General features: G+C 41.2%; 1 protein-coding gene across 1 annotated transcript in view; it reads left to right on the top strand.

The window, feature by feature from the left end:
* The first annotated feature begins 15,599 nt into the window (after window positions 1–15,599).
* Window positions 15,600–26,863, top strand: part of ANKFN1 (ankyrin repeat and fibronectin type III domain containing 1) — a 156,138-nt gene continuing 144,874 nt past the window's right edge. The window contains exon 1 of the mRNA XM_045889204.2: window positions 15,600–15,702. The gene's annotated coding sequence lies outside the window, so the exon portion shown is untranslated. The remainder of the gene's footprint in view (window positions 15,703–26,863) is intronic.

Raw genomic sequence — 26,863 nt, 5'->3', positions numbered from 1 at the left:
TCCTCCGTTGGGTTACTTTTGCACCTTTGTCAAAGGAACCCAGTTGTGCGTATTTGTCTGGGTTAATTTCTGAATTATCTGTTCTGTCCCATTGGTCCGTGTGCTTCTCCCTCTGCTAATACCATGCAGTCTTAATCACTGCAGCTGTATGATGAGTCTTGAAATTGAGTAGACTGGTTCCTCCCAGCTTAGTTTTCTTTTTCAGAATTATTGGAGGTATTCGCCTCCCACCTATATTTTAGAAAAATCTGTTCTATATAAAAAATCTTGCTGGGATTTTGGTAGTAGGAATTGTATTAAAACTAGCTGTCAACTTGGGGAGAATTGACATCTTTACTCTGGTGCATCTTCTAATCCATGGATGCAGTATGCCTCTCCAATTCTTAAGATCTTTGATTTTTTTTTTAATCAATGTTTTATGGTCAGCATACAAATCTTATACATGTTTTTTAGACTTACACCTAAGATTTTGTTTTTGGAGCAAACTGTAAATAGTATTGCATTTTTTTAGTTCACTGTCTATCATTGCTAGTATACAGAAATACAATTAAGTTTTGTACGTTCATTTTGCATCCTGTATCTTTACTGAATTCACTTACTAGTGCTAGGAGTCTTTTGTAGATTTCTTTGTATTTTCTGTGTAGAAAATCATTTTGTCTGCAAATAGGGTCAGTTCCAGTTCTTCCTTTTGTATGTGTATATCTTTTACTTCCTTTCCTTGCTCTACTATACTATAAGAACTCCCAGTACTGTGATAAATAGTAAGAGTGGTTAGAGTTGACATCCATGATTTACCCCTGATCTTAGGGGGAAAGCATTCAGTCTTTCAGCATTCACTATGTTAGATATAGATTTCTTGGTAGATGTTCTTTATCAAGCTGAGGGCCTCCTCTGTTACTACGTATCTGAGAATGATTATCATGAATGAGTGTCAAATTTTGTCTAGTACTTTTCTGTACCAATTGATATGATCAGGTGAGGTTTTTATTCTTCAGTCTGTTAATAGGATGAATTACATTGATTGATTTTAAAATATTGAACTAGCCTTGCATGCCTTGAATAAATGCTACTTGGTCATGGTATATAATTCTTTTATATATCGTTGGATTCTATAGCTAATATTTGGTTAATGATTTTTACACCAATATTTATGAGAAATTGTGCTATGTGGTTTTATTTTTTGGTACTGTCTTTGTCTGGTTTTGTTATCAGGGTAATATTAGTTTCATAAGATGAATTGGGATGCGTTCTTCCCCCTTCTGTTCTGCAAGAGATTGTGTAAAATTAATTCTTCTTTAAACATTTGGTAGAATTCTCCAGTGAAACCCTCTGAGCCTGGAGATTTCTTTCTTGGATGTTTTAAAATTATGAATTTAATTTCCTTAATAGTTAAAAGACAATTCAAGTGATCTGTTTCATATTGGTTAAGTTGTGGTAGTCTGTGTTTTTTTGAAAAGGGGTCTACTTCATTTAAGGTGTCAAATTTATGTTTGTAGAATTATTCATCGTATTTCCTTGTTACCCTTTTAATATCTGTAATGATAGCCCCACTTTTAGTTCCTTATATAGCCTACACAAGTTATAGGAAATGTCAGAGGAAATATTAAAAGGCCACTCTATATATTTACATTCAAAATTGAATTTAGATTTATGCAAAATGAACTTGTATGAAGAGTTTAATCTTCAGAAAAATTGTTCTGCAAGAATCATCAACTGTAGGTGTACTAAAAAGGATATTTCAAAGTTATCAAAAATTTAATTATTATTATTACTTATAAAATACTCTTAACAGGTCCAGTAGTAATTACATCAACAGAAAGATTCTCCCAAAATTAAAAATTATCAAAACGTATCTATGATCTTGAATTTGCCAAGAGTAACTAAATAATTGATTTGCTTTCAGTTGTATCAACTGAAAATGAGGTTACTAAAATTATAAATTCTGATAACCAAAAAATGAATTTACAGAGAAGCAAGCTAGAAAAATCTTACGGCCAGTCAAGATCACATTAGTAAAATGTTACTATTTATTGTATTAGATAAGATTTTGACACCAAAATACTGTATTTTTTGCACATTGATGTTCTTGGTATCTTGCTCCTAATCCCAGCTGCCCTGGCTGCCCGGTCTCTGGCCTTCCAGGGTCCTCCCCGGACCTTTGTTTCCCTGCTGGTCTCTAGTTGTGCAGCCTTTGCTACCTGAGCATTCCCTGGGAAAGTTGCTAGCTTCCGACTTCATGTTCCCCAGACTTCTAGCTCATTTTGTCACTCAGCAAACCTTTGCAGAGCACCTCCTGTATGCTAGGCACTATACTATACCTTGGGGTAACATGTGGAACAAGAGGCGGACTCCCTGCCCTATGGAACTCACAGTCCTAAAGACTGATGGCGACCCTGTAAGGAAATACTAATTGCAGATTCTTAGTGCTTTTAGGACAACAGGTGTTGAGATAGAGATTCATGGGGATGAGGGCAGAATATTACCTCCATGAGGAAATGGCATTTATACCAAGATCTGAAGGATGAAAGAAAGCCAGTCCTGTGAAAACAGAGACAAATGTTTCAAGCAGGTAGAACATGATGTACGGATTGAAGAGAGCCCTCACGTAGAGCTTTGCAGGTTGCTCCTGGCCCAAACAGGCCTGGCCCAAAGGGTAAAAAGTTGCTAATATTCCGCCAGTCTCTCCTCCCTAGGCAGTGTGCCATAGTGAGGGGAAAGGAAGAGGTTTGCTCTTCTTATTTCTTACAAAGGCACCACAGGGGCTAGGAGCAGCCCTGGCCTTGAGGTAGGAAAAGGATGGCTCTTAGTCCTTGGGCTGCAGCCTGGGTTCGCATCCTGGGATCTGCACTTGGCCTCCAGATGTATGTCTCCGTATGCCCGCCCATAACCTAGTCTGAGTTTGCTTTTATCGATCAGACGGCAACAACGAAGATTTACGTGGCATTTTCCATTTGCCTTTGTTTCTTGTTCAATCTTCCAACATCTCTGTAAGGTAGCTAGAGCAGACATTTTCTTCTTTAAATTGACATACAATAAAATGAAAAGATTTTAAGAGTTTGGCTAGATATGTTTCAGTAATTGAATACACCCACCTAACTAACACCTCAATCAAATATAGAACATTTCCAACATGCCTGGTGGTTTTCTTCTACCACTGTCCAATCAGATATCCCCACACCCAGGCCTGGGTCACCACTGTTTTGATTTCTATCCCTATTGTGATCAGTTTGCCAAATTTCTTCATAGAAATGCCGTCATGTAAGTATCTTATTGTGTCTGGCTTCTTTTGCTCAATATAATGTGGTGGGGGGGGCAGTTGTTTTTAAGATTCATTCAGTCACCTTGTTATGTGGCTCCATAGTTCATTCCTTTTTATTGTCTAGTAATATTCCATAGACTGGCTACACCACAGTTTGCTAATCTGTTATCCTATTAATGACATTTGAACTATTTCCAGATTGGCTGTTTTGACCAAAGCTGCTATAAATATTCTTACAAATCTTTTTGTGGGTATTTCTTTTCCTCGCTTTTGGGTAAAACCCAAGGAAGAATTGCTAAATCATAAGGTACATTATATTTAGTTTTCTAAAAAAGTGCCAAACTGTTCTCGAAAGTTCTTATACCATTTCACACTCCCATGCATTCCAGTCGTTCCACATCCTCACCAACCTTTGATGGTAGCCATTCCAAGGGCGCGTACATTGGTATCTCACTGTGGTTTTATTTTGCAATTCTCTGATGACTAATCAAGTTGAGCACCTTTTCATGTGCTCAGGCCTTTGGCAGAGTGACTACTATTCATTCCATTGTATAGATGAGAAAATTGAGACTCAGAAGTCAAGTGACCTGCCAGATTCACTCCTAACAAGTAGCAAACCCAAGCCTTTTATTCACATCTCTTGACCCTAATTGGCATTTCATTGCCAATATCCTAGACTTTTCCCTACAGTGGATCCCAGAGAAAAGGGATTCACTAAAAAAGGATCCTAAAAAGGGATTCAGGCTCTGGGACAGGGTGAAGGAAAGGAAGTGGCACAGAGAAGTGTGGCGGAAAAAGGTATAGGTGTGGAGAAAGGAAGAAGGGAATGATTTGAGGCAGTGATTCTTTTTCAGGCAGAACTCAAAGTCATTTCACTGTAAGCGTGGGGTCTTTGTGTGACACCTGATGCCATCTCAGGCAGGAATCTACTCGTCTCAACTACTCAGTGCTGCCAAGCTCAAAATAAACTCTTCTTGTCCTGGGGCAAGTGTGTTTCACTAGGCTACATGTAACTCTCTTCAGCCTATGTGGTTTTGATTTAATCAGTTTAAATAGCCACAATTTCTCCTGTCCATATTCCACATTGCACTAAATTCATATTGGACTGATGAAGTGTAAATGCTCCTAAGCACTTGATTTTCTCACTTATATAACCAGAGAAGTTGGTGAATATGTAGTGGGGGGTGTGTGTGTGTGTGTGTGTGTGTGTGTTTTAATTTGAGAAGGAAATGCATTTTGGAGTTGGACTGTCATGGAAAATCCCTTCTTTTCCTTGATGTTGCAGGTAAATCACTTAGGAATAACTAGCTCTGGTTGTATTTGATACACTGAATTTGAATGTGGAGGAATGAAGAAATAAGTGAGACTTTGTGACCTCCTTTCAAACCAAAAGGAGGCTGACCTAGCGAGATTGGCGGCCCTGATGGAAGGCGCCTGTTACAGTCCTTTTAATCCTCTCTGAGCAGAGTCTTGGATTTTCCCCCAAATAATGAATGAAGTGAATAAGCCATTGAGCCTTTAATTCCATTCAATGCCTTGCTCTCCTGCGAGGTGCATCCGGTCGGTCTGACAATGCCATAGAAGAATTACTTTGAGTACTTGGCATATGTGGTCCTTGAAAAAGCTCTGCGGAGCAATCTTACAAAGTGGCCAGAGCACCCCATTCAACCCCTCATAGGTCTGCTGTCATGGGGGTTCAGACTCTGGGACAGAGTGAAGAAAAGAAAGTGGGGACAGAAGTCTGAAGACAGGAGAACTAGGCCAGAAATAAAGGGGCTGAGCCAACGTCTGCAAGGGAAGGAGGAAGAAGAGAGATGAGGCTAAAAGTTAACGAGATGAATCTCGAAAGCCTTCTTTAAAAATACTATTACAACCTCTTTAACTTTCCTTTTATTTCTTCTTCTGTTTTTCTTTCTTCTCTAGTTCATTAAATACCTTTTCTCTGTTGTGTGCTTTAGGTCGTATGCTCCTGACATTTGTACGGCAAACCTGATCTGGCATTTTCAGGAGAAAGGGGAAGTTTTCCCTTTCAGCGGAGAGTAATTCCAATGGGTAAAGTGGCATTTGCAGTCCAGTTTTTAAGTGACAGTGTAGACTCCCTTTGTAACTGCTGGGTCCTATCACACAGGCTGTAGGTCTTCATCCCCGTGTTTGAAGGTGCAAATACAATGAATGTCCTCACTTCTTTACCTCAGCATTTTGAATTCTCACTGTGATTAATTACAAAGAATTTTCTCTTCTCTTCTAAGATTTGGTGTCATGAATTCACGGACGTAAACCGTTTGTCAAACGGGTGAGGTGTTTCTTGTGGGGCTGGGCAGGTGAGCAGTTGAAGGAGACTGGATCCTAAGCACACAGGGGTCATCTAAGGGACTCTTGGGCTGCACAGTAAATGGAGAAAGAAAACCTGGAAAAGAGGGAAGACCTCTTGAGATTTATTTATCAGTTAACCAAGGGTCAGGGGACCCTCTCTGAAATTTGGTCTTAAGGGTCTAGAATCCAACTTAAACCTGGACTTAACCTCCAAGCAGAAGTATCCCTGGATGAATTTATGGAAACCCATTGTGGTTGGTGCTCTGGAGACAAAAACAAATGAGGGTGGAGAGAGGAGAATTTGCTCTATGGTTTGCCTCACCACCAAAACTACCCAGATTACTCATGCAAATCACTCCCCACTGCATGGGGCCACCTTGGGTAATCAGAGGATCCAACGCTCCGGTGCAATATGGTGAGTATGTCAAGAGCACCAACCCGTCCAACAGAAACATCTTGTTGGTTTTATCCAAAGAAAATCTGAATAGATACAGGGTTCTCTTAGTGAGTGAGATACATTTACATTCTTTTTCATTTTTAAAGCAAGCATATTGCATGCTCCTGTGCAATATGGTGAGCATGTAAAGAACACCAGCCCCTCCAACAGAAACATCTTATTGGTTTTATCCAAAGAAAATCTGAATAGATATAGGGTTCTATTAATGAGTGAGATACATTTACATTCTTTTTCATTTTTAAAGCGAGCATTCCTGATAATACCTGCGTAAAGCCGATTTCATTGCACTGTAGGGAAAGTTCATGTCTGTTGGTTCTGAAGTATCAGAACCTATTTCCAGTACAAACCAAGAGTCGCTGGGTAGAAATAAAGCATTTTGTCTTTGTGGCAGATACTCTTTTATGTGCTAAGTTCTATAGTAGCCTCTTGGTATCAGAGCATGTTAGAGCTGGGCATTGCTTCAAAGTCATCTAGTTTAACCTGCTCAATTATGAGAGGAGAAAGCTTCACGTTGTTTGGCTTTTGTTTTGTTTTTGTTTTTGTTTTTCTGTGGGTTTTTCAGGTTTGGGGTTTAAAAAAAAAAAGTCAGGAGAGTCACTGAGAAGATTCCAGTTGATGTCAAGAGACACTACCTATCAGCCTGCTCAGGCAGACCTTTCTGCAGAAAGGAACAACTCAGCCTGCCTCCGTCTTTGACTCACAGGAGAGGTGTAAATCCCACCCACGTAGTTAAAGCTTTCTTGCTGGACTGCTGTTTATTTTGAGGTTAACAGAGGCTAAGGAAGCCCATTGTGAAATGTTTGTTTGGAGGGCCAGAATCTAAACTTACACTCCTTGTCATGGTCATTTTTCTAAAGAAGATGACAGATTGGAGCCACAGGGAGGGAGAGACTCCAGCCATGCCAGGAATAAGAGGATGTTCTTTGTGGTTTGTTGCTGTTATTGTTGTTTTCCATGTGCTTCTAGGGATATCAGGTTTATTACCATGGCTGGGGACAGGGCTGAGAATGTGGTGGACAATATGACAACTCTTTCCTTCCTGGTGTGTCCCTGAATGGCCAGCACAGTCCACACGTAATCAGACGATCTATGGCTGCACTGTTGCTGCTGACAACTTCATTATGCCTGTGATATTCAGCTGGTAATTCATTTCCCGAGCATAGCAATAGCTCTTGATATGCCTAATGGGTTGAATGTAATTTTGTAAGCTTTTGAAGATGAATGTCTCCCCTTGTGCTTAGCTATGCCCTAATATGGGAAACAATGATAGCTACCGTTAGGAAACAGCATTGTAGTGTTGGGCTTTTCGGTGCAGGTTGGGTCTCTAAACCACAAAAGCAGGAAACATTAGTGATTAGAATGATCCACTAGATACGGGTCACTTAACGTCCCTTGTAACGGCTTTTTTGCCTACCTCTGCATTTAACCTTCTTGTGGCCAGGGCATCCTACAAAATAAGGTGGTCTTGCCAAGGATATAAAATTAGTTAATTAATGGTTCCGGGGCTTTGGCATGATATGCCTACAGTCACTTACCATTGCTGTCTTAAAATGAAAGAACCAGATGACAAGAAATGTGACCCATGCATGGTTTCCAACACCCGAGCTGTGATTTTTCTTTAAACCTAGGAACAGAAGTATAAAATGTGTTCATCTGAATTCTCTTCAATTCAGTTCAACTAACCCTATATGTGTTGCACATCATCTACCATACACAGGGCCCAGGTCCTTGAGCTAAGAGGCAAATTCAAACGTTAGGGAGGCCTGAGTCCTCTCCTGGAGATCTCAATCCAGTAAGGGAAGTGGGGCCCCAAGTAATTCTAGCGAAGGTAGACTGTGCAGAGCACACTAACATTAATTACAAATGCTACAGTGAGAGGAGAGAAACACACTCATTCCATTTGGGAACATGAAAGAGAAAGTTAAGATGCCATCTCTCAAGCCTTCCACCTTCATCCAGCAGCCAATCTGTATTCTTTTGAGAGAATCTGGTCTCCTGATTCTTACTTGAGTCAGCTTCTTAATTTCTGAGAGTCACGACTCCTCATCCTATCTAATTTCTCAGTGCTTCTCAGCCATCGTTTATGACAATCAGTTCCAGGTATCCCAAATGAATATGGGGAAGTGAACATACAAATAGGCCTAAGAATCTCTAAGCTTATCCTTTTATCGACCCCCACACTTGTTTTCTTGACTTTGTAAAACTAAATCCTACCAGGAAGACTATTATTAGCAGCTGGAAAATAGAGACAGATTCTGTGCTAATACTTTTAACTAAGATATTTTTGATACAAAGATTTTCTTTACAGAAAAAAAGAGAAGGAAGAAGAAGAGGATACATAGGAATAGGAGGAAGAGAAGAGTCTGCCTGAAACCCAGCTCATTTATGCTTTGGTACTCTGACTCATCAACTTGACCACTTTGACTTACGTATTGAGCACTTACTTACTTTATAGACCCAATTTTCATGCATCCTGGTGAAGATTCATATGGTTTGCTGGGTGCGTGTACATGTACATAGGTTTTGAACCACGTTGAAACCATGAGGTCTGCCAGTTGCTTTATCATCCTGATCTGAGCAAACGTTCTCTGAATTATGAACGTCTGAATTACCAAATCCTAGGGCATTAATAATTTCATTTTTAAATTATTCAAAAATTCTGCATAACATTCTTAAAGTAGGTGAAGACACACAAATCATCTTTGGCTTCCTGTTGCAAACGAAAGACCTCCCCCAAAGAAATGGCCAAAATGAATGTGAATGGAGAGGGGCCCCGAGGTCTCTGTGATGGCGCCTCGCCCTCCCAAACAACCCACTATGGTCCAGATCTCACTCTCCAAAGGCAAGGTGAAGATCCAGTTAGCAGATCAATTATTGTAAATGCTGTTCTTTATGATAAAATCCAGTGCATCAAAGAATGTAGATGGCCTTGGGGATGGTTGTAAGGAGAAGTGACCTGTGCTAATTCCTCTTGGAGAGATTTAGGTGAATACTGCCACCTATTGATAGGTGAACCATATGCCACAAATTCCTACTCTGACCTGACATGGTACAAATACTTATCAAACAGATGGCCAAAACCTTTTAACAGCCCTGAGTTCAGAATTCTTCACGTATCTGTGATGAAAAATAGCTGTGTTATACTAATTTAAAACGACTTACAAATTGTATTTCTGGGAAGAGGCAAAGGAGAGAGGTACAAATGCCATGAGCTTTGCAGTCAGAGATCTGGGTTTGAGTCTCAGCTCAGCCCCTGAATGCACAGAAATCAGTTTATTAATCTCTCTGAGCCTTAGTTTCCTCACCGGTAAAAAGTGGATACTCCTCTTCGCAGAGCGTGAGAACGCAGTAACGTCGCTGCACGCCACACAGGAGGGAGGTGTTGGGTAAATGGCAGCTTTTGTAGTTACTATGTTTCCACTGCGCTATTAAAATTAACTATTGGTGATGCAATGATTGGTAATATGACAAAGCACGTCACGCATCAGACTCTGGTGAACTCTTCTGTGAGTTTCAATTATCCTTTGGCAATGCTACTTGTCTCATATAGTATCTTTGACGTTCAAAATTAGGACAGTGTGAACATAAATATTAGAACTTTAAGTGTGCCAATTGAGAAAATGAGGATAAATGGGCTTCATTACCAAACGTCTCCTGACTGCCTGAGAGGATATATGGGGCTGAGCAGATAAAGAATTATGATAAAACTTTGGAGCTGAGTATAAATGGGGCTTTGTGACCTGCTGGACAGGGTTGAGGCTTAGGACCAGACCTAGGAGGTTCACATTCCTTCCTCGGCATGGTGTGGGGGATCCCGGGCTCACACAGACAATAGGGGATTCATAGTTTGAGAATTCTTATGATGATTGAAAGGAGGGTGGCAGCCAGAACAAGAAGACTTTTCAGAAGCTCGGACCCTGATTATCACATCAGGGCTACAGCCCGGCGAGAGGCTGCTTGAGAGGCGGCATGAAGCCGTTCTTGGAAAGCTTTCAGTGAAGTGTTTGTAACCTCCTTAAGAGAATCCCATTTCTCAAAAATGCAACACTGGAAAAGCTCACATGATTAGTTCAGATAAACACTCTGTCATCAAATCACAGCAGAAGTCACACGGCCCATCTCTTTTTGAAGAGTCTTTCTGAATGTCATGAGTCTAGTCTCCAAGACTTAGGCTGCCGGGGGGGACCCCAAGAGAGAGTTTCTCAGGATATTTTGGGACCTTTACTTTTAGTCTGAAAGGTCAGCTGGTGCTTAAAACAAAATAATCAAGAAATAGCATGCCCATGAACAGTCTGCACCTTTTGAAAAGGTCTGCTTTGGACTGAATAGCCACTGCCCTCCCCCACCCCTGTTTCCTTTTTTCTTTGGGGCTTAGTAACTGAGAGGGAGGAGGAGGAAGAGTTTTACATTCATTACTAACAACTTCGCACATAATAAGCATGTTCAGATACACCCTGGGGTGTTAGTTTTCTTTTCCTATTTTTTTGTCTCCTTTTTAGCAGCTTTTGATAAGTAGCACATTTTATTTTTGAAAAAAGAATCAGAGTCATTACTGAGCAGCCAGCCGCACCCTGAGGAAGGTCAGGAGATTAGGGAGCGGAAGTAGGCTGGCCAGACTCTTTGCTGACCACAGTAAGGGACTGCTGCTTTCTTCCCATAATTTAATTTTGAGACGCCGATGAAAAGGCACCCTTAAAAAAAAAAAATCTTTGCTGAAAAAAAGAGTGAAAAATTGTTAGAAAAAGGTCATCAAACAGTGATCAATTTAAATTTACGTCTTACAAAGTAACCACATGGAACTAACCGCAGGGCAGACCTGCATTTTCGGTGATATATGGACGTTCTCAAAATATGGGCATGATTTCGCGGGAGAGAGTGGACATTGCTAGCCTCTGATGTTGGTGGGCTTTGGCCTCGTTTCACAAGTATCCTGAAATTCTCAACGTGGCACTTCACAAATCAGAGGAGAGTACACTAAAAAGGACCTTTGAAGTTAACTGGCCCCCTCCCTCACTTGCCAAGTGGAAAGCTGAGACCTGGTGGATAGAAAGTAACTTGCCCAAGATCACTCAGCCACTGAGAAGCAGCTCGAGGACTCAGACTCCTCATCCCCAGCTGTATTTCCTTCCACCAAGCTCCACAACTCTGAGATGGGAAGCCCGGCATCAGGAAGTCCTCTTTCTGGGGAGACTCTGCACCCATTCCCCTGCAGATGGCCCCGTGTGTTGCCAGGGGTAGTTGGTCCGCCAGAGCCTGAACTGACTTCTTCCGCCACAGCCTGAACTGACTTCTTCCGTGGCTGTTGAATGGATTCTTCAGAGCAGTCCAGGCACTTTCCACAGGGTTGCAAGGACTCAGCCTCCTGCTCTTGGCTCTACCTTTGAAAGATGCACAGACCATGCCGTGAACGCCTACGTTATCGCTGGGTTTGCGCACCGGCATCCATGGATGTCGCCATCATCTGCCATCATGCAGGTTAAAACGTTCAAAGGCATCTTCAGCTTCTTTCTTACTCCCTCTCCCATCTCCCCTCACTCTCCAGCAGCACCGCTGACAGGACCTCCTCCAGAGTGTGCCCCACGGTCAGCTCCTGATTGCTGTTGCCACAGGCCCTGGCCATCCACGTCTGCCTGCTTCCCGGCTCTCCCCGCTTCAGTTCACGGGCCTCGATGGCTAGAACGGAGGGAGCTTCATCCGTGGTGCTGCCATTCTCCTGCCCAAATCCCTGTCACCCCTAGGAAAGAGTCCAGACTCTAAGATCGCATCCACGGACACCCCAGTCCCATCCCAGCCTATTTCTGCAGCCCCAATTCCATTAGATGTTCCCCTCCATGTGTACTCCGGCCAGCTGGATTACTTGTCATTCCCTAAACATTCTAGGAATTCTGTGCATCGACTCCCTTTCCTTCTCTTCTGTTCAGCCTCTAGAGGTCTTCATTCTGCCAGATGCAGTGCAACCGCAAACTTCTGTGAATCTTCCTGAAGCATCCCAGAAGGAAGTACAATTCTCTCTCACTAAGGAGAGCCCTTTTATCTTTGAAAAGATACCTCCTCATCTTTGTTCCCTTCCTCACCATAGTGCTTTATCCAGCACTTTGCACAAATAAGGTGTTTTTCTTTCTTAATATTGATCGAGCACTGAACTATCTTGAGACACCAGGCCAGGCAGTGTAAGGGCTAGAGAAGGAAGATACAAATTAACTAAAATGTAATCCCTGTCTTTAAAGGCGCTTGAATCAGTGAGACATGTTCACAAATAACGTAAGCAAGTGAGCTAACTGTGGGGGTGGATTGGGTGGAGGGGAAGTGCTGAGTGTGGAGGAAACATTCTCAGTGTTCCAGATGAGAACACGGGTATTCTGATATGAAGGGCGGGGCGGGAGAGGCGGAGGGAAAGAAAGCGCAAAGCTGTTTTTTAAATTCTATTTCTGTGCTGCAGTCATTATTAGAGTCCTTTCTAGGTCTGGCCGATGCAATCCATTCTTCCCCCAATTCCAGAGTAATCTTCCTAAAGCGAGACTCCAATTATTTCTTTTAAAGATTTTATTTATTTATATGACAAAGAGAGAGAGCGCAGCAGCAGAAGGAAAGGAAGAAGCAGGCTCTCTGCTGAGTAGGGAGCCTGATGCAGGGCTCCATCCCAGGACCCTGGGATCATGATGTGAGCTGAAGGCAGACGCTTAACTGACTGAGCCACCCAGGTACCCAAGACTGATCATTTAACTCTCTGTTCAAACATTTGCTATTGAATGAATCAAGCATCAAATAATTTCAGGCTTATGCTAGGCGTTATGGAGAATACCAGTCCATAGAGAGGAGACCACGTCTAGGAAACAGCTAGAGAACAAAAAGCAAGAATATGCTGTAAAAGTGCTGGGGGACAGGGGACAAAATAAGTGTGTGATCACTCTGGACTGAGACTGATTGAGAAGGAATAATCAGAGGAGGCGAGACTTCACTAGATGGCCAGTTGGCAAGAAAAATTAGATGTACTAAGTGAACTTTAGGGTTCCTTTCAATTCTCAGGCCCCTATTATTCTTTGAAATGATTTAGTCATTCATTCAACAAATACATGCTAAGCACTTGAACAGAATACTCACTAAGTATTTACTGAATGCCTTCTATGTGCCAGGAATTCTGCTAGACTGGAAATAGAGCAGTGAATAGAAAACTTCGCACTTAAACTCTTATAGCAAAGTAGAGATGGCTGATGTAAAGCAAGTAAGTGTAACAAAATGTGATGGATGTCACAAAGGGCGAATAGAAGGTGCTCTAGGACTGCAGAGCGGGGAGCCTAACAGCCCAAGGGCCAGAAAAGTATCACGGAGAAATGATGTTTAAGCCAAGACTCTAGTGCTGTACGTGAGTTAGACAGAAGACCGAGTGTTGGGGCAGAAGAATATCATATGGAGAATTCTGAAGTTGAGAGATGGTATAGCATGTCCAAGTATCTGAAAGACATTTAAAAAGGCTACAGCATGGAGGGTGAGTAGGAAGGGGGCAAGAAATTAGGCTACAGAGGTAGGCAGAGCCAGATTACAGAGAATTTTACTAATTCTCATTGATAAGCTTTTTGGTAACATTAAAATATTTAGCACAATATGACACACGGACTAAGGACTTAATAAACTTAAGTACTTTTGTTAAGAGCAGACTGAGGAATGAATGGATAAATGAATGCAATGGACAGGAGATGCAGGACATGACTCAGTCTTGGGCATTTGCTCCTGGAAGCGATGTCGCTATTACTAAGGCTCCATCCCCTTAGGTTTGCACAGTAGATTGAATCATGACCCCGTGGGGGGCAGCCCCTAATCTTAGTAGAATGACTCCCTCACCTGGCTTTCCCCAGGAGACGGAATTTAAGTAAATCTGCATTAAAGTCAAAGTTTGTTTAGAGATAAGGGTAAAGTTTTACCTGGCAATCGTTTAGGCTTAAGCTGCAAAAGGGTAGCCTGACTCTTTCTTAATCCTTGATGAAAAAATAGCCTTCTGAACCTCAAGCATGAATATTGCCAAATTAGATTATTCATAGCAATGCTTCCATAGGACAGGTAAGTCTAGGAAGAAGGAGAGGGAAAAAAAATATTCCAAAGAGAGATTTTGCCTTTTGAACGAGAAAAGAAAAAGTAAGACAACTGTGAAAAGCTAACCTGCGCCCCTCCTTTGGGAGGTCTTATGAGTCACGGAGTCTCGCCTCAGATCCCAACTCCAGAGCAGACACTTGTCTGGGACGAGTCAGCCACCAGAGTGAAATGCTGTCTCTAGAAGGGGGGGCAGGTTTTCAGGGACACAAGATGCCATTCCAAGGATTCTAATTAATTACCAGGTCAAAGACTAACACTCCACCCTCTTGTTTATAACCAAGAGACTTTCTTCTGATTTGCTGCAGAGTTGCATTCAAAATTTGGGAGTTGATTTGGCTCTCGGTATAAATAACATACCAGAGTCAGTGCCTAGTAGAAGGGTCCAAAACTATTTCTGAAGTCATCATAGCAGCTAAGCTTTCATTTGGCAGAGAGAGAATCTGAAGAGATCTTTAGAAAGATTCTTAATGCTGTTGCTAGGGACGTCTGTGTGTGTGTATGTGTGGGGGGGGGGTGGGGGGGGAGTGGCGCAGGGTTTAATATGTGCTCTCAATCAGCAATGTCTCCTTAACATAAAAGCAGCCTGTGAAGGTCATTTGCCATTTTATTTCAGAGAGAAACATGAAAAATGCCTAAATAAGCGGCTTTCTAGGAAATTCATTCTGTGTGTTTCATTAGTCATGTAAGGCATAACGTCCTGAAAGGAGCCAGGTGCATGCATATGTAGCCGGCATGAAAGGAGCACTGGAATCTTCCTCCTAAGACTGAGCCTCTTGGTGTCCTAAGTCCCAGATCTGCTGACTACTTTCTCAGAACCTGCTCAGATGAAAACTCTAGCAATGCTTGAGCAGCCCTGACTGGATTGGGAGCTTTCTTAGCTCTTGCTGGGAGCTTGTAAAGGATTGCACAGGTGCCTTAGGTGAGGGAATGTGGTGGCCACCTGTGTGCTTCTCATCCCGGGGAGCTGTGGGAGTAAAGGGGTGTCTGGCCCCAGGAGAGCTATCGATCATTTGCAGTCACAGATTCCTGGATGGGCTCTTGGATGCCAGACGATATTTCTTTGCCTGCAGTTGATAGAGTGCAAAGCGAACCGGCTGCCCTGCTGCCCCTCTGCTCATCCTTGAGTGACAGCCGGTTCTGATTCAGGCTTGTTTGCCATGAAGCTTGTTGTCCCTGCGTGCCATTCCTAATGGACCTCACAGATACAATAGGCTAAAGATACACTGAAGTCATGGCATCCTTTTACTACATGTACAAGAGACTGAGAAATCAAGCCTTCTCAGGGCTACAGTCCTGAGAATACCCCTAGATTCCGAGCCACGCTGTCTCCCTCTCCCCTTTCCTCCCTGTGCATCATTTGCGCTTTTATTTTGCAGGAAGAGTAGCTTAGTGATCATGGACTTCAGCTCTTGCCTGTAGTGATCCTGTTCGCATTTTATTCTTTACACAGAATAGGAAGGAGGTTCGCTTGCTTTGCGCAGAGGCTGAGCCACCGGAGAAAGCAAAGCCAGTGTGATTTATTGAATGAAAGCGCTGGACAATTACCAACAACTTGTTCCTCTGCTGCCTCGAACAATCTAAACTGGTAAGTAAAATTTATTGTTGTCTTTCTTCATATGAATGTGGGGCTTTTTAATTCACTGATTATTTTTTAAAATGTGTGTGTGTTGCTGTGGTTTAAATGATATAAAAAAAAATCTGCATCTTCCAAAGTTAGCTGCAGGCAGTCCATGAAGAATGCACACAAGCACATACACGTCCATGTGGAGAGGCAAGAATGGGGGTGGGGAAGCCCCATTGCTGATAATTAGGCATTTTGTTTCGGCAAGCTTGAGGACATTATGTGCTTGCCTAACTGATTAGCCAGAGCTATCAAAAATAGAATATTCTTTTCTTGTATAAGATCATTTCCCAATCGGGTTCCTGAGTACCTATAAAATACCTGTTGGATTAGGTAAAGATGGATCCCATCATGCTGATAATTCTTAATATAAACCCAGGCATCTTGTCTTTAATCCAGCTGGACATGCAGAGTGGGATACCAGCATTCTGTCCATCCTGGGTGAGCGTGCCCATAAATAGCATCATGACTGTGATGTCAAGGATACCTGCCAAGGGCACACAGTGGACATGCATGCAGACCCTTGCCTGATCCACCACGACTTTTGTACCCATATGCCTTACATCCTTTTTTTATTCCATGAAGACGTATGGTTGGTAGGGCATACTAGGTTCAAAGTGGGATATTGTAACGGTCTTGTTACCCGTGCTGATCTTCGGCCCCCCCAAGGCCACTAGAAGTACCATTGATAATCAAGTTTGACTTTGCTTCCCTGCTGGGACACAAAATCCCTGTACTCACTTGATTTCTTCCCATCCCAAATAAGATTCAAGCCAGTCTCTGCAGAGGGGAAAGGTAAAGGGAGAAAACTATTGCTTTTCCCACCACCACTACCATTATCACATCCTCCTCATCTTTTCTTTGCCTGGCTACTACAAGGCTTTATGGCAGCACCAATCCATTTCTTGTTGGTTCAGAATCCATATAGATGTCATACAGAGTTTACTCTCTTTGGCGCACTCTATCTGCAGTGTATCACTGGCCATTCAGATGAAGTTGTGGCCTTGGGTGCTGACAAAGATGGGTGATGGTAGAATAGTAAACAGCATGCTTCTCTAAATAAAAACCAGTTAGGAAATCTGAGAGATGGGCAAAGTTTTGCAGAGTAGAAAGGATCCCAGGCCACTCAATCATAAGAGCAGGGTCATTCTCCCATGTCATTTGGCTATTTCACAAATGATGGCATTCTAAAGGGAAGGAGATGGAATTGCCTGATGGTTAGAAATGTCAGGATAGCAGGGCACTTTTGCTCATTCCCAGACTGTGTGTCTTTAGGAAATTCCCTTACTCTTCCTGGATCTCCTTTTTTCCATTTTTTCCCCTTCCTGATTGTTTCAAAGAAGATATGCTAAGCTCAATTAATTTACCCATGAGATACTACTTAAAACTTTCCAGTTAAAGATGCAATAGGTAATCAAGATCATTGTTCACACACGTTAATCCAGAGACCATGCATCAGAAACCTATGGATGAAGGTTTATGTGGGAATGAGGAGATATATACACCTTCCCCATCAGAGGGGTACAGGGCACTCTGAAGGAAGCATGATCACACTCGGGGGATGAGAAGGGGAGAATAGAGCTGAAAAAATGGCATTTTAAAAAACCACTTCAAATAAATAGGTCACGTAAATAATTTTTATCAATACTGATCAGTAATAGACTTTCTGTACTCATGATGCCAAGATACTGAGGATCTTAAATGTTTTGATACGAACATTTTGAAGGAGTTAGTTCAAGGATCAGTAGAAACCACGTATAGAATTTATGTTCAAATTACCCCCATGCCCATGCATGTGGAATTAGAAGCTGTAAATGAACTATGATTTATTTGAGGAATTCTAGAAGATTCATTGGCCAAAAGAATTATCCCATCTCTAGGATTAGGTACCTGAAATTCTTTCATCAGGGATTCAATTAAATATTGCTGTCTTTTATAAAACAAATATTCTTAGGAGGAATAACAAATTAAGACACTCATACCTTATCATAAATGAATGTATTGAGTATTTTCTTCCTCAGGGGAAACCCAAAGGATGTTGCCTTAATGCTATATTAATTCTTCTGCTTTCTATTTATTTCATACCTGTCTCTAAGAACTTCTCTTGTAATGATCACTTCACTCCTTTTTTTTACGATTTATTTATTTATTTGAGAGAGAGTGTGCACATGCTAGCCAGAGGGCGGGGGAAAGGGGCAGAGGGATTGGGAAAAGAGAATCTCAAGCAGACTCGGTGCAAAGCCCCATGTGGGGCTTGATCTCACCACCCTGAGCAGAAAACAAGAGTTGGACGCTCAACCCACTGAGCCACCCAGGTGCCCCTTTATCATTGCACTCTTGATCAGAAAACTAAGTAGCCTTTAGGACAAGCTGTTTCCTTCTTTTTATAGGATGCTTGGATTAGACGATACCATCTAGATTTCCTCTAGGCCATTGAGAGTCACATGTGGAAAGCTGAACTCACTATCTTTCCCCTTTTAGATCCACTCTTCCTCCTGCATCCCCCCTCCCTTTTCTTAATTATTGGTGGAACCATTCAGCACCTAGTCAATGAAGCAGAGCTAATAAAAGCTATCCTCAGGTTTCCTAACTCCTTAGGTCCCTCCATCTGATCACTAACCAAGTTTGGTCCATCTTGCTTCCTCCTCTTTTTAATCTACCCAACCCTCTCCATCCCCATTGTCACATGCTGGAGTTGAAGTCACCAGCTCTTGTGGGGACTTTTTCAAGGGCATTATACTTGGTTGTCCCCTGTCACTGGTCCCCTTCAAACCACCCTCTGGATACTACCACAGTGATTTTCTAAAAATGCAAATCTTAGCCTTTCTCTAGTGCTTCCCTGTTGTAAACAGGTTGAAATCGTCCCTCAATATGATATGCAAAGCCTTGATGGTCTGGCCCTGCTATCTCTCCAGGCTTCTTTCCCAAGGTCCTAGTGTGATGGATGAAATATCCTTTGGAATTGTCAGAGCCCTAAAGAATTCCATTAGGGCCCCTATGGACATCAACTGACCAGCAACACTATGACATGTCCTAACCTGAGCTCTTATGCCTGGAACCCCTTCCCTTTCTTCCTGCTGGTTGATTCCTCATTCACTGTTCAAAATCTTGCTCAGTCATCACCGTCTCTAATTCGTTCCCCCATACCCTCTTTTCCCATGACACCTCGTATCACCCCTCTATGCTACTTCTTGCCTTAAACATTTGAGAGCAGTGTTGAGAGGCTAAGCTCTCAGATCCGAATTGCCTGCGTTTGAATCCCAGAACTGCCCCCTTAGTAGTACCTCAATTCCTTACTATATAAGGTGGGGATAATAGTAGTCCTTACTTCACAAGGCTATTATGGGATTCAGAGAGCTGATGCACATAAAGACATTATTCTAAATAGTGCCTGACTCAGAAAGTGCTATAGAAGTAAAAGCCATTATCATTATTCCTAATTTTACATATCACACTATTTCATACATACACACGCTTGCTTAACTATCTTCCTCATTATCCTGTGAGCTTGCTGGGATACAGGTAGGGTAATCAACTTGTTTCAGTTTGCCTGGGATTTTCCCAGTTTTAGCACTGAAAGTCCTGTATCCTAGGAACCCACTTAGTCCCAGGCAAACCAAGACAGCCGGTCACCCTATGAGGGTGTCTTACTCACCTCTGAAGTCCCAGGGTCTGTCACAGGATACGTAGGCTACCAAGTAGATCACCCAAAGGGTTTATTGAACTATAGAATCAAAATTAATTGTCTTTTCACCTTCTTCCTTATAAACATCCTTTTAAACTTCAAAAATCAGTCTTCTTCCTGCTGTGAAGTCACCATTGACTTTTCAAAACTTATCACTGAACAACTGAATATATTTTTTTTAAATGCACAGGACTTGAAAGGTTGCTTCCACCCTGTTATATATTATCAGTGTAATAGAATCGGCCACTCTTTAGCAATCAGAGACATACCTGTCATGGTAATAGCTGGTGGGGAATAGGAGAAGGGTCACGCTTTCTTTTCTGTCTAGTGACAGGCAGGTTGAAGTGTGAAGGTCCCTAGTTCACATCACAGCCTGAAGAGCAATCTTGTCCCAGTCAGAAATGTTCCCTTTGCTGAATGTATCTGTCTACCCAGCTGTCAAGAATGACTAGAGTTACTGTTTCTAATATGCTTTGTCTTACAACTGCTCCTCCTCCAAACTGGCTCAGATCTTTTTTCACAGTACAAATATGATGAGAAAGTCCCACAACCAAGCTCCTGTGAAACAGGGACTCTGGACCTGCCAGAACTCTTAACGAGGACAAGATCTTCTCCTTAGAATCAAAGTCTAGGAAGAAGCTGACAGGCAGCCAGACCAAGAACCCTCGGGCAGAATAATAGCAGAATTGCTAAGAGCATGGACTTTGGAGTCAGAATCAATCCTGCCTCCTCCATTTATTGGCTCTAGGATCTTAGACAAGCTACCTAATCTCTCTGGGCCTCAGTTTCCCTGTTTGCAAAATGATGATACAACAGTACCAACTTTCTTATAGGGCTATTATTACATTTTGTCTTAGCCTTGAAAGCAAAACCAATTGTGAATGTTCTGTTGGGTATTGGGAGACACAATCTTAGGGCATCAAGAGTCAAGCCATCAAGGTAGAAGGGAAATGAGTTGAGGAAGGAGGGAACACAAATATAGGTGGTTTGTAACTGAACTAGCCAAGGCTTCACAAGAAAACACATCTAGTGGTTTGTTTGTGTGTGATTGCTTCCAAGAAGCCCTCAAAACAATCCATAAGGGAAGAATGGAGAAGAAATTATCTGAGGGCTACTTCTGGTCTCCTGTCTCGCCTTGGTCCACTTTTCACATTTCCAGATAGTGTGACCCAGTCCCTCAGGGTAGCCAGGAGTAAAGCTGGAGGCTCCCTCCATGGGTCTGGTTGGGTCAGAGCTGCTGCAGCTACTGTCCCAGCAAGCATGGTGGGGGCCATGCCAGAACCCGCCCTTCACTTGACACAGCTGGTGTTTGGAGACAGGATAATGGTGGCAGCCAAGGCGCTCTACTAGAGCAAGCAGCCAGAACCCAGGGAACAGGTGGTTGTAAAGTAAATCTGGGGAGGCTCCACTCTCCAAAGATTATTGTTGCCATATTGCCTGGATTCTCCAGGCTGCTATCACTCTTTCCTTAAAGCTTGGCTCCAGGTGCATTAAAATTGTAGCTGGGATCAGGCTGTAATAAAGAGCAGAAGTTTTTAATTTTCATAAAGTGTAATTCATCAATTTATTTTATGGTTTGTATTCTGTGTGCCTCTTCTAAGAAATCACTGTCTTATTCAAGTTCACAAAGATTTTCTCCTGTGTTTTTTTCTAGACGTTTTACAGTGTGAGCTTTTGCAGTTAGGTCTCTAATCTATTTCATTTCAAGTTAATTTTTTATATATGATATGAAGTAGGGGTTGAAGTTTTGTTTTTGCATAAGGATATCTCATTGTTCCAGCGCTAGTTGTTGGAAAATTTCTTCTTCCCTATTGAATTACCTTGACACCTTTGTCAAAGATCAGTCAATCATATATGTGCATGCTATTTCTAGGCTCTCTATTTGGTTTCATTAAATCTATATCTCTGTCTTTATGCCACAGTCTTTATCTGGAGAGCTATCCTTATACCAGTACCACAGATCTTGATTACCATGACTTTATATCAAGTCTTGAAATCACATAGTGTAAGCCTTCCAACTTTGTTCTTTTTCAAAGTTGTTTTGGCTATTTTAGATCCTATCCATTTTTAGAAATATTTCAGAATCAGCTTTTTAATTTTTTTTTAAGATTTTATTTATTTATTTGACAGAGAGGGACACAGCGAGAGAGGGAACACAAGCAGGGGGAGCAAGAGAGGGAGAAGCAGGCTTCCCGCTGAGCAGGAAGCCCAATGTGGGGCTCGATCCCAGGACCCTGGGATCAAGACCTGAGCCGAAGGCAGACACTTAACGACTGAGCCACCCAGATGCCCCTGATTTCTTAAAACAAACAAACAAACAAAAAAACCTGCTAGATTGGGACTGCATTGAATCTAGAGCTCAGTTTGGAAGAATTGACATCTTAACAATATTAATTCTTCTGATCTGATCCATGAAGAAAGTATACACCTCTGTTTACTTAGGTTTTCTTTAACTTTACTCATTAATGTCATGTTGTTTCAAGTATACAAGTTTTGCTCTCATTTTGTTTTTTGCTGAGTAGATTTTTGTAGATTTATTAGACTGTTCTACAAAATGTTCATGTCATCTGCAAATGAAGATTGTCTTTCTTTCTTTGCAGTGTTTATGCCTTATTTTTCTTGCCTTGCTACTATAGCTAGAATGCCCGGTATAATAGAAGAGATAGGAATGGACATCCATGCCTTGTTTCTGATCCTAGGAGGAAGCACTTGGTCTTTAATTGTTAAGTACAATGTTGTCTATAGATTTTTGTAGATTCTCTTTATCAGGTTGAGGTAGTTCCCTTATATTCCTGAAAGCTTTTTTTTTTTTTTTAATGAATGGATGTTGAATAATGTCAAATGCTTCTTTTTCTGCATCTATTCATATGATTTTTTTCTTTTATTCTGTTAATGAAGTGAACTACATTGATGAGCGGTTGAATGTTATACTAACATCCCTGCTTTCCTAGAATAAGCCCTACTTGATTGTGATGTATTATCCTTTATTTATATTGCTGGATTTTATTTGCTAACATTATGTTGAGCTTTTTTGCTTCTTCATGAGACACATTGAGCAATAGCTTTCTTTTCTTGTAATGCCTGTTTTCTGGTTTTGGTATCAGGGCAATGCTAGCCTCAAAAATGAAACCAAATTTTTGGAAGAGTTTTATGTAGAATTGGTTTTTTTTTTTTCTTAAATGTCTGGCAGGCTGTAACATTTAACATGGCCTTTATTAAATATTGTGGAAGAAAAGAAACTACTAGGATGGAAAAAAAAAAGTATAAAACTAGAGACTAGGTTTCCCATACAGGGTCTCTTCCTGTCTCCTAAATTCTGGTCCTGTAGCTATGTTGCAGAGACCAGCCCACCTTCAATCAACAGATCTATTTGCCCTTCTCTTTGGAGCTCAGGTCCCCTAAAGCCTCTCTGAAGGAAGAAAAGAAAAGATACATTTATTTCCTTAGAGAAACTCCAAGAGTTTTTTCTAATTAAAATAATGCCTAAAATTGATTAATAGTGGTATACCCATCCAGCAGAATACTACTCAGCATAAAAAGTGAAGAACTACTGATAGACATAACAATGTGGATGAATCTCAAGATAATTAAGCTGAGTTAAAGAAGGCAGACTTAAGGGCACTTGGGTGGCTCAGTTGGTTAAGCGACTGCCTTCGGCTCAGGTCGTGATCCTGGAGTCCCGGGATCGAGTCCCGCATCGGGCTCCCTGCTCAGCAGGGAGTCTGCTTCTCCCTCTGACCCTCCCCCCTCTCATGCTCTCTCTCTCTCATTGTCTCTCTCAAATAAATAAATAAAATCTTTAAAAAAAAAAAAAAAAAGAAGACAGACTTAAAAAAAAAAAGAGTGCATAGTGATTATTCCATTTGTATGACATTCTAGAAAAGGAAGCCTAGTCTGTAGTGTCAGAAAGCAACAAGCAGTAGATGCCTGAGAACAGTAACCCTGAAATGAATATTTTTTGAACATCTGTTTCTTTCAGGCAGGCACTTTGCTAAATAATTCATATGTATTATCTCATTTAAAACTCTAATAGTCTTTTTAGACATGACTTTTATAGTTGAGATAAGGAATACTGGTAATGATAAGGAAATTGAAGCTTAGGGACGGTAAATAATTTGCCCAATGTCATGCAGTTAATAGGTAGAAGAACCAAACCCAAAGTTAGATCAGCCTGATACCAAAGTCCTACCTTTTTTTTTTTTAAGGTTTATTTATTTATTTGAGAGAGAGGGAACATAAGTGGGAAGGGCAGATGGAGAGGGAGAGAGAATCTCAAGCAGACTCCTTGCTGAGTGTGGAGCCTGATTCGGGGCTCCATCTCATGACCTTGAGATCGTGACCTGAGCCAAAATCAAGAGTTACTTGCCCAACCAAATGAGCCACCCAGGCACCCCAAAGTCCCTATTTTTAATACTGTGCTTAAAACCACCATGAGTATCTTGAGGTTGAAGAATGGAATAAAATATAACTATAGATCTCAACTTGTTTCAGTAAAAGTGGCTAACAAGGAATGCCCTCTGAAGAGTGATATCCCAGACTTAACACAACAAAAACAATTTCCCAGCCAGTTCTCCTCCTAGGATTCTGTATCTACTTTACCCATCAGGTACTTCATTCAACAGTTGAGTCTCTTTTTCTTCCCCAGTTAAATTTAATACAAAAATGCAGAGAGTACTGTTGCTACTGTTTTCAAGACAGTTTTCTGGGTGCTCTAGGGATTACACAGTATGTTATTAAAGTTCCCAACAGGAATCATATGGCACATGAAAACAGTAACTGAGGAAAGGTTAATACATTTTGTACTTCCTTTGTTAAATTTATTACTCAGTATTTTAATCTTTTTAATGTCATACTATATTAAATAGAATTGTTCTCTTAATTTCATGTTCATTGTCTTAAATCAGAAAGGAGAATAAAAGAGCTATAAACAAAAGATAGACTTATATTGTCTTATATTTACATTACCTTTTATGTTTACCTCCATAGTTTACTTACCAATGCTCTTTCTTTCCTTGTGTGGATTTGAGTCACTGTCTAGTACCCTTTGATTTCAGCCTGAAGGATTTCCTTTAATATTTCTCTTTTTTAAAAAGTTGTATTTATTTATTTTTAGAGGTGGGGAGGGCAGAGGAAGAGGGAGAAAGAGAATCTAAAGCAGACTCTCCACTGAGCAGGGAGCCCAACATGGGGCTCAATCTCACAATCCTGAGATCATGACCTGAGCTAAAATCAAGAATTGGACGCTTAACTGACTGAGCCCCACCCAGTTGTCCCTCCCTTTAATATTTCTTATAGGAAAGGTCTGCTGTCAAATTCTGTTAGTATTTGTTTATCCATGAATATCTTAATATCACCTTCATTTTTGAAGGGTTGTTTTGCTATATAGAGAAATTCTTATTTGACAGTCTTTCTTTTGGCATTTGGAATATGTCACCCCACTTCCCTCTGGCCTCTATGGTTTTCTGGCGAAAAATCAGCTGTAAATCTTTCTGAGGATTCCTTGTAGGTAATGGGTTATGTCTTGTTTTCAAGATTTTCCCTTTGTTTTTAGCTTTTGGTGGTTTAATTATGATGTATATGGGTGTCAATCTCTTTGAATGCATCCTGTTTGGTGTTTGTTGAGCTTCTTGGATGTGTAAGTTAATGCTTCTCATCAATTTGGGGAAGTTTACGACCATTATTTCTTCAAATATTCCCTCTCTCCTTACTCCTTCTCCTTCTTAGGCTCCTATTATGTGTATACTGGTACACTTGGTAGTGTGTAATGAAACTGTTCATTTTTCTTCATTTTTTTTCTCTTTTTCTCCTAAAACCGGATAATCTCAATTGACCTATCTTCAACTTTGCTGATTCTTCCTTCTTCCTATTCAAATCTGATGTTAAGCCCCTCTAGTGAATTTTTCATTTCGGTTATGTTTCAACTTCATAATATTTTTTGGTGCTGGATTTGTTTTATAAATTCTACCTCTTTGTTGGTATTCTCTTACTTGGTGAGATTGCATTCTCACAATTCTTTTTTTTTTTTTTAATGTTTTTTTTTTTTAATTTATTTATTCATGAGAGAGAGAGAGAGAGGCAGAGGCAGAGGGAGAAGCAGGCTCCCCGCTGAGCAGAGAGCCCGACGTGGGACTTGATCCCAGGACCCTGGGATCATGACCTGAGCCAAAGGCAGATGCTTAACCATCTGAGCCACCCAGGCGCCCCCTCACAATTCTTTATTTCTTTAAATATGGCGTCCTTTTCTTCAGGTCAGTGTTTACTGACTGCTTTATTTCCTGTGAATCGGACATATTTTTCTTTATTTGTTTTGTGCATGTTTCATATTTTTCTTGTTAAAATCTAGGCATCTTAAATAATATAATGTGGCAACTCTAGAAATCAGATTATCCCACCTCCTTAGGGTTTATTGTTTAGTGATTTTTCAGAATTAAATCTGTGAAGTCTGTATTCTTTGTCACTTCTTTGTCACTTCAGTGGCCACTGAAGTCTCTGCTTGGTTAGCTTAGTGATCAGCTAATGATTGAACAAAAATTTCCTTAAATGCCGGAAGCCAATAAGTCTTCCAGTCTTTACAGAAGGGCTCTGTGCATATGTTGGGGCACACTTTCCATACTCACCAGCAGTTGATAGCCCTGCCTTACCCTTCACTTCCTGCTTGCACACAGCCTCAACATCAGAGATAAGAGCTTAGGACTTTTTCAGGTATTTTATGAGAATGTTCCCAGCCCTGGGCATACATGTGGTCTACTAGATCCCTGGCAATGTGTCAGAGCTTTTCAAAGTCTTCTATGGACATCTCATTCCCCAACATTTCCTTTTAAGGTTTTCAGTTAGTCTAATGTTTGCCCCAACTTTTACCTACCACCTCAGGCAGCTGTGATGATTAAACAATTGCTGATGTTTGTTTTTGACAAAATGCCTTAGAGGAAAAGGTTATTTGCACTTTGTGAACTCTGAGGCAGGTCAAATAAAGAAAAATCTTGTGAGTGGGGTCTTCCAGGGAACCACCAGTCAGGTCAAATAATGATGATTCTCTCAAAATGGGGTTTTGAAGGAGCTCTGTCACCATTCTGCATCATCCAGTGGCTGCCAAGCTCCTGTTTTTTGTCATGAATATACACTGATGGTCTTTAAGGCTACCACAGAGCTGGGGAAGATAGGAACTGAGCAGATTAAAAATGCCCCAAAGCTCACTGTTCTTACCAAATCAGCCACTTTTCTCAAATAAATACTTCTTGGATTGTTGCAAAACCTTTAATTTCCAGAGTTCTGAGAAAGTTAATTTTGACAATTCCTGCTAGTGTTCTTATTGCTTTTATGGAGGAGAGGATTTGGGGAGGTCATTACTTTGCCATTCCCACTGTCATACTACTCTTTTATTTTTAATCTTTCTGTGAAATGTTTATTTAGGTGCACCACTTGTAATCTCAGTTAGAGGAG

This window comes from Mirounga angustirostris, unplaced genomic scaffold (genome assembly GCF_029215605.1).
Source record: "Mirounga angustirostris isolate CCGP_5_RB_7025 unplaced genomic scaffold, mMirAng1.0.hap1 SCAF_17, whole genome shotgun sequence".
In the NCBI taxonomy this organism is placed as follows: Eukaryota; Metazoa; Chordata; class Mammalia; order Carnivora; family Phocidae; genus Mirounga; species Mirounga angustirostris.
The sequence above is the reverse complement of the archived record's forward strand: the minus strand, read 5'-3'. Positions and strand labels throughout refer to the sequence as shown.